Consider the following 9,407-nt stretch of genomic DNA (forward strand, 5'->3'; position numbering starts at 1 on the left):
CGCCGAGGCCATCTTCACCACACAAGGGCCTGTGATTCTTGCTGAGGCCAACTACAGCACACCAGGGCCTGTGCTGCTGGTAGAGGCCAACTACACCACACCAGGGCCTGTGGCACTGGCTGTGGCCATCTTCACCACACCAGGGCCTGTGATTATGGCTGAGGCCATCTTCACCACACCAGGGCCTGTGCTGCTGGTTGAGGCCAACTACACCACACCAGGGCCTGTGCTGCTGGTTGAGGCCAACTACACCACACCATGGCCTGTGCTGCTGGCTGAAGCCACCTTCACCACACCAAGGCCAGTGCTTCTGGCTGAGCCCACTACTCCACAACAGGGCCTGTGATTATGGCTGAGGCAACCTAAACCACAACAGGGCCTGTGATTATGGCTGAGGCCATCTTCATCACACCAGGGCCGTTGCTTCTGGCTGAGGCCATCTTCACCACACCAGGGCCTGTGCTGCTGGTTGAGGCCAACTACACCACACCAGGGCCTGTGGCTCTGGCTGTGGCCATCTTCACCACACCAGGGCCTTTGCTTCTGGCTGAGGCCAACTACACCACATCAGGGCCTGTCCTGCTGGTTGAGGCCAACTACACCACACCAGGGCCTGTGCTTCTGGTTGAGGCCAACTACACCACAACAGGGCCTGTGGCTCTGGCTGTGGCCATCTTCACCACACCAGGGCCTGTGATTATGGCTGAGGCCATCTTCACCACACCAGGGCCTGTGATTATGGCTGAGGCCAACTACACCACATCAGGGCCTGTGCTGCTGGTTGAGGCCAACTTCACCACACTAGGGCCTGTGGCTCTGGCTGTGGCCATCTTCACCACACCAGGGCCTGTGATTATGGCTGAGGCCAACTACACCACACCAGGGCCTGTGGCTTTGATTGAGGCCAACTACACCACACCAGGGCCTGTGGATCTGGCTGAGGCCATCTAAACCACAACAGTGCTCTGCTTGTGGCCGGGGCGACTACACCACACCAGGGCCTGTGCTTCTTGCTGAGGCCAACTTTACCACACCAGGGTCTGTGATTATGGCTGAGGCCAACTACACCACACCAGGGCCTGTGGCTTTTGCTGAGGCCATCTACACCACAACAGTGCTCTGCTTCTGGCCGAGGCGACTACACCACACCAGGGCCTGTGCTTCTTGCTGAGACCACCTACACCACACCATGGCCTGTGCTGCTGGCTGAAGCCACCTTCAACACACCAAGGCCAGTGCTTCTTGCTGAGCCCACTACTCCACACCAGGGACTTTGCTTCTTGCTGAGGCAACCTAAACCACAACAGGGTCTGTGCTGCTGTTTGAGGCCAACTACACCACACCAGGGCCTGTGCTGCTGGTTGAGGCCAACTACACCACACTAGGGCCTTTGGCTCTGGCTGTGGCCATCTTCACCACACCAGGGCCTGTGATTATGGCTGAGGCCAACTACACCACACCAGGGCCTTTGGCTCTGATTGAGGCCAACTACACCACACCAGGGCCTGTGGATCTGACTGAGGCCATCTAAACCACAACAGTGCTCTGCTTGTGGCCGGGGCGACTAAACCACACCAGGGCCTGTGCTTCTTGCTGAGGCCAACTTCACAACACCAGGGCCTGTGATTATGGCTGAGGCCAACTACACCACACCAGGGCCTGTGGCTTTTGCTGAGGCCATCTACACCACAACAGTGCTCTGCTTCTGGCCGAGGCGACTATACCACACCAGGGCCTGTGCTACTTGCGGAGACCACCTACACCACACCATGGCCTGTGCTTCTGGCTGAAGCCACCTTCAACACACCAAGGCCAGTGCTTCTGGCTGAGCCCACTACTCCACACCAGGGCCTGTGCTTCTTGCTGAGGCAACCTAAACCACAACAGGGCCTGTGCTGCTGTTTGAGGCCAACTACACCACACCAGGGCCTTTTGGAAGGCCATCTTCGCCGTATACAAAGAGTAAAAACCCAGCATCGACTATGTAGACCCTTCATTGCAGACAATGGCCTGTGGCTCTGTCCTAGGCCAACTGCACCACACCAGTGCCTTTGCTTCTGGCCGAGGCCATCTTCACCACACCAGGGCCTGTGATTCTTGCTGAGGCCAACTACAGCACACCAGGGCCTGTGCTGCTGGTAGAGGCCAACTACACCACACTAGGGCCTGTGGCACTGGCTGTGGTCATCTTCACCACACCAGGGCCTGTGATTATGGCTGAGGCCATCTTCACCACACCAGGGCCTGTGCTGCTGGTTGAGGCCAACTACACCACACCAGGGCCTGTGGCTCTGGCTGTGGCCATCTTCACCACACCAGGGCCTGTGATTATGGCTGATGCCATCTTCACCACACCAGGGCCTTTGCTTCTGGCCTAGGCCATCTACACCACACCAGGGCCTGTGCTGCTGGTTGAGGCCAACTACACCACACCATGGCCTGTGCTGCTGGCTGAAGCCACCTTCACCACACCAAGGCCAGTGCTTCTGGCTGAGCCCACTACCCCACAACAGGGCCTGTGATTATGGCTGAGGCAACCTAAACCACAACAGGGCCTGTGATTATGGCTGAGGCCATCTTCATCACACCAGGGCCGTTGCTTCTGGCTGAGGCCATCTTCACCACACCAGGGCCTGTGCTGCTGGTTGAGGCCAACTACACCACACCAGGGCCTGTGGCTCTGGCTGTGGCCATCTTCACCACACCAGGGCCTTTGCTTCTGGCTGAGGCCAACTACACCACATCAGGGCCTGTCCTGCTGGTTGAGGCCAACTGCACCACACCAGGGCCTGTGCTTCTGGTTGAGGCCAACTACACCACAACAGGGCCTGTGGCTCTGGCTGTGGCCATCTTCACCACACCAGGGCCTGTGATTATGGCTGAGGCCATCTTCACCACACCAGGGCCTGTGATTATGGCTGAGGCCATCTTCATCACACCAGGGCCTTTGCTTCTGGCCGAGGCCATCTTCACCACACCAGGGCCTGTGCTGCTGGTTGAGGCCAACTACACCACACCAGGGCCTGTGGCTCTGGCTGTGGCCATCTTCACCACACCAGGGCCTTTGCTTCTGGCTGAGGCCAACTACACCACATCAGGGCCTGTCCTGCTGGTTGAGGCCAACTACACCACACCAGGGCCTGTGCTTCTGGTTGAGGCCAACTACACCACACCAGGGCATGTGGCTCTGGCTGTGGCCATCTTCACCACACCAGGGCCTGTGATTATGGCTGAGGCCATCTTCACCACACCAGGGCCTGTGATTATGGCTGAGGCCAACTACACCACATCAGGGCCTGTGCTGCTGGTTGAGGCCAACTACACCACACTAGGGCCTGTGGCTCTGGCTGTGGCCATCTTCACCACACCAGGGCCTGTGGCTCTGATTGAGGCCAACTACACCACACCAGGGCCTGTGGCTCTGGCTGAGGCCATCTAAACCACAACAGTGCTCTGCTTGTGGCCGGGGCGACTACACCACACCAGGGCCTGTGCTTCTTGCTGAGGCCAACTACACAACACCAGGGCCTGTGATTATGGCTAAGGCCAACTACACCACACCAGGGCCTGTGGCTTTTGCTGAGGCCATCTACACCACAACAGTGCTCTGCTTCTGGCCGAGGCGACTACACCACACCAGGGCCTGTGCTTCTTGCGGAGACCACCTACACCACACCATGGCCTGTGCTGCTGGCTGAAGCCACCTTCAACACACCAAGGCCAGTGCTTCTGGCTGAGCCCACTACTCCACACCAGGGCCTTTGCTTCTTGCTGAGGCAACCTAAACCACAACAGGGCCTGTGCTGCTGTTTGAGGCCAACTACACCACACCAGGGCCTTTTGGAAGGCCATCTTCGCCGTATACAAAGAGTAAAAACCCAGCATCGACTATGTAGACCCTTCATTGCAGACAATGGCCTGTGGCTCTGTCCTAGGCCAACTGCACCACACCAGTGCCTTTGCTTCTGGCCGAGGCCATCTTCACCACACCAGGGCCTGTGATTCTTGCTGAGGCCAACTACAGCACACCAGGGCCTGTGCTGCTGGTAGAGGCCAACTACACCACACTAGGGCCTGTGGCACTGGCTGTGGTCATCTTCACCACGCTAGGGCCTGTGATTATGGCTGAGGCCATCTTCACCACACCAGGGCCTGTGCTGCTGGTTGAGGCCAACTACACCACACCAGGGCCTGTGGCTCTGGCTGTGGCCATCTTCACCACACCAGGGCCTGTGATTATGGCTGAGGCCAACTACACCACACCAGGGCCTGTGGCTCTGATTGAGGCCAACTACACCACACCAGGGCCTGTGGCTCTGGCTGAGGCCATCTAAACCACAACAGTGCTCTGCTTGTGGCCGGGGCGACTACACCACACCAGGGCCTGTGCTTCTTGCTGAGGCCAACTACACCACACCAGGGCCTGTGATTATGGCTAAGGCCAACTACACCACACCAGGGCTTGTGGCTTTGGCTGAGGCTATCTAAACAACAACAGTGTTCTGCTTCTGGCCGAGGCGACTACACCACACCAGGGCCTGTGCTTCTTGCTGAGACCACCTACACCACACCATGGCCTGTGCTGCTGGCTGAAGCCACCTTCACCACACCAAGGCCAGTGCTTCTGGCTGAGCCCACTACTCCACACCAGGGCCTTTGCTTCTTGCTGAGGCAACCTAAACCACAACAGGGTCTGTGCTGCTGTTTGAGGCCAACTACACCACACCAGGGCCTGTGCTGCTGGTTGAGGCCAACTACACCACACCAGGGCCTGTGGCTCTGGCTGTGGCCATCTTCACCACACCAGGGCCTGTGATTATGGCTAAGGCCAACTACACCACACCAGGGCCTGTGGCTCTGATTGATGCCAACTACACCACACCAGGGCCTGTGGATCTGGCTGAGGCCATCTAAACCACAACAGTGCTCTGCTTGTGGCCGGGGCGACTACACCACACCAGGGCCTGTGATTCTTGCTGAGGCCAACTTCACCACACCAGGGCCTGTGATTATGGCTGAGGCCAACTACACCACACCAGGGCCTGTGGCTTTTGCTGAGGCCATCTACACCACAACAGTGCTCTGCTTCTGGCCGAGGCGACTACACCACACCAGGGCCTGTGCTTCTTGCGGAGACCACCTACACCACACCATGGCCTGTGCTGCTGGCTGAAGCCACCTTCAACACACCAAGGCCAGTGCTTCTGGCTGAGCCCACTACTCCACACCAGGGCCTTTGCTTCTTGCTGAGGCAACCTAAACCACAACAGGGCCTGTGCTGCTGTTTGAGGCCAACTACACCACACCAGGGCTTTTTGGAAGGCCATCTTCGCCGTATACAAAGAGTAAAAACCCAGCATCGACTATGTAGACCCTTCATTGCAGACAATGGCCTGTGGCTCTGTCCTAGGCCAACTGCACCACACCAGTGCCTTTGCTTCTGGCCGAGGCCATCTTCACCACACCAGGGCCTGTGATTCTTGCTGAGGCCAACTACAGCACACCAGGGCCTGTGCTGCTGGTAGAGGCCAACTACACCACACTAGGGCCTGTGGCACTGGCTGTGGTCATCTTCACCACACCAGGGCCTGTGATTATGGCTGAGGCCATCTTCACCACACCAGGGCCTGTGCTGCTGGTTGAGGCCAACTACACCACACCAGGGCCTGTGGCTCTGGCTGTGGCCATCTTCACCACACCAGGGCATGTGATTATGGCTGATGCCATCTTCACCACACCAGGGCCTTTGCTTCTGGCCTAGGCCATCTACACCACACCAGGGCCTGTGCTGCTGGTTGAGGCCAACTACACCACACCATGGCCTGTGCTGCTGGCTGAAGCCACCTTCACCACACCAAGGCCAGTGCTTCTGGCTGAGCCCACTACCCCACAACAGGGCCTGTGATTATGGCTGAGGCAACCTAAACCACAACAGGGCCTGTGATTATGGCTGAGGCCATCTTCATCACACCAGGGCCGTTGCTTCTGGCTGAGGCCATCTTCACCACACCAGGGCCTGTGCTGCTGGTTGAGGCCAACTACACCACACCAGGGCCTGTGGCTCTGGCTGTGGCCATCTTCACCACACCAGGGCCTTTGCTTCTGGCTGAGGCCAACTACACCACATCAGGGCCTGTCCTGCTGGTTGAGGCCAACTACACCACACCAGGGCCTGTGCTTCTGGTTGAGGCCAACTACACCACAACAGGGCCTGTGGCTCTGGCTGTGGCCATCTTCACCACACCAGGGCCTGTGATTATGGCTGAGGCCATCTTCACCACACCAGGGCCTGTGATTATGGCTGAGGCCAACTACACCACATCAGGGCCTGTGCTGCTGGTTGAGGCCAACTACACCACACTAGGGCCTGTGGCTCTGGCTGTGGCCATCTTCACCACACCAGGGCCTGTGATTATGGCTGAGGCCAACTACACCACACCAGGGCCTGTGGCTCTGATTGAGGCCAACTACACCACACCAGGGCCTGTGGATCTGGCTGAGGCCATCTAAACCACAACAGTGCTCTGCTTGTGGCCGGGGCGACTACACCACACCAGGGCCTGTGCTTCTGGCCTAGGCCATCTACACCACACCAGGGCCTGTGCTGCTGGTTGAGGCCAACTACACCACACCATGGCCTGTGCTGCTGGCTGAAGCCACCTTCACCACACCAAGGCCAGTGCTTCTGGCTGAGCCCACTACTCCACAACAGGGCCTGTGATTATGGCTGAGGCAACCTAAACCACAACAGGGCCTGTGATTATGGCTGAGGCCATCTTCATCACACCAGGGCCTTTGCTTCTGGCTGAGGCCATCTTCACCACACCAGGGCCTGTGCTGCTGGTTGAGGCCAACTACACCACACCAGGGCCTGTGGCTCTGATTGAGGCCAACTACACCACACCAGGGCCTGTGGCTCTGGCTGAGGCCATCTAAACCACAACAGTGCTCTGCTTGTGGCCGGGGCGACTACACCACACCAGGGCCTGTGCTTCTTGCTGAGGCCAACTACACAACACCAGGGCCTGTGATTATGGCTAAGGCCAACTACACCACACCAGGGCCTGTGGCTTTTGCTGAGGCCATCTACACCACAACAGTGCTCTGCTTCTGGCCGAGGCGACTACACCACACCAGGGCCTGTGCTTCTTGCGGAGACCACCTACACCACACCATGGCCTGTGCTGCTGGCTGAAGCCACCTTCAACACACCAAGGCCAGTGCTTCTGGCTGAGCCCACTACTCCACACCAGGGCCTTTGCTTCTTGCTGAGGCAACCTAAACCACAACAGGGCCTGTGCTGCTGTTTGAGGCCAACTACACCACACCAGGGCCTTTTGGAAGGCCATCTTCGCCGTATACAAAGAGTAAAAACCCAGCATCGACTATGTAGACCCTTCATTGCAGACAATGGCCTGTGGCTCTGTCCTAGGCCAACTGCACCACACCAGTGCCTTTGCTTCTGGCCGAGGCCATCTTCACCACACCAGGGCCTGTGATTCTTGCTGAGGCCAACTACAGCACACCAGGGCCTGTGCTGCTGGTAGAGGCCAACTACACCACACTAGGGCCTGTGGCACTGGCTGTGGTCATCTTCACCACACTAGGGCCTGTGATTATGGCTGAGGCCATCTTCACCACACCAGGGCCTGTGCTGCTGGTTGAGGCCAACTACACCACACCAGGGCCTGTGGCTCTGGCTGTGGCCATCTTCACCACACCAGGGCCTGTGATTATGGCTGAGGCCAACTACACCACACCAGGGCCTGTGGCTCTGATTGAGGCCAACTACACCACACCAGGGCCTGTGGCTCTGGCTGAGGCCATCTAAACCACAACAGTGCTCTGCTTGTGGCCGGGGCGACTACACCACACCAGGGCCTGTGCTTCTTGCTGAGGCCAACTACACCACACCAGGGCCTGTGATTATGGCTAAGGCCAACTACACCACACCAGGGCTTGTGGCTTTGGCTGAGGCTATCTAAACAACAACAGTGTTCTGCTTCTGGCCGAGGCGACTACACCACACCAGGGCCTGTGCTTCTTGCTGAGACCACCTACACCACACCATGGCCTGTGCTGCTGGCTGAAGCCACCTTCACCACACCAAGGCCAGTGCTTCTGGCTGAGCCCACTACTCCACACCAGGGCCTTTGCTTCTTGCTGAGGCAACCTAAACCACAACAGGGTCTGTGCTGCTGTTTGAGGCCAACTACACCACACCAGGGCCTGTGCTGCTGGTTGAGGCCAACTACACCACACCAGGGCCTGTGGCTCTGGCTGTGGCCATCTTCACCACACCAGGGCCTGTGATTATGGCTAAGGCCAACTACACCACACCAGGGCCTGTGGCTCTGATTGATGCCAACTACACCACACCAGGGCCTGTGGATCTGGCTGAGGCCATCTAAACCACAACAGTGCTCTGCTTGTGGCCGGGGCGACTACACCACACCAGGGCCTGTGATTCTTGCTGAGGCCAACTTCACCACACCAGGGCCTGTGATTATGGCTGAGGCCAACTACACCACACCAGGGCCTGTGGCTTTTGCTGAGGCCATCTACACCACAACAGTGCTCTGCTTCTGGCCGAGGCGACTACACCACACCAGGGCCTGTGCTTCTTGCGGAGACCACCTACACCACACCATGGCCTGTGCTGCTGGCTGAAGCCACCTTCAACACACCAAGGCCAGTGCTTCTGGCTGAGCCCACTACTCCACACCAGGGCCTTTGCTTCTTGCTGAGGCAACCTAAACCACAACAGGGCCTGTGCTGCTGTTTGAGGCCAACTACACCACACCAGGGCTTTTTGGAAGGCCATCTTCGCCGTATACAAAGAGTAAAAACCCAGCATCGACTATGTAGACCCTTCATTGCAGACAATGGCCTGTGGCTCTGTCCTAGGCCAACTGCACCACACCAGTGCCTTTGCTTCTGGCCGAGGCCATCTTCACCACACCAGGGCCTGTGATTCTTGCTGAGGCCAACTACAGCACACCAGGGCCTGTGCTGCTGGTAGAGGCCAACTACACCACACTAGGGCCTGTGGCACTGGCTGTGGTCATCTTCACCACACCAGGGCCTGTGATTATGGCTGAGGCCATCTTCACCACACCAGGGCCTGTGCTGCTGGTTGAGGCCAACTACACCACACCAGGGCCTGTGGCTCTGGCTGTGGCCATCTTCACCACACCAGGGCATGTGATTATGGCTGATGCCATCTTCACCACACCAGGGCCTTTGCTTCTGGCCTAGGCCATCTACACCACACCAGGGCCTGTGCTGCTGGTTGAGGCCAACTACACCACACCATGGCCTGTGCTGCTGGCTGAAGCCACCTTCACCACACCAAGGCCAGTGCTTCTGGCTGAGCCCACTACCCCACAACAGGGCCTGTGATTATG

This window comes from Pelmatolapia mariae, linkage group LG18 (genome assembly GCF_036321145.2).
Source record: "Pelmatolapia mariae isolate MD_Pm_ZW linkage group LG18, Pm_UMD_F_2, whole genome shotgun sequence".
NCBI lineage: Eukaryota > Metazoa > Chordata > Actinopteri > Cichliformes > Cichlidae > Pelmatolapia > Pelmatolapia mariae.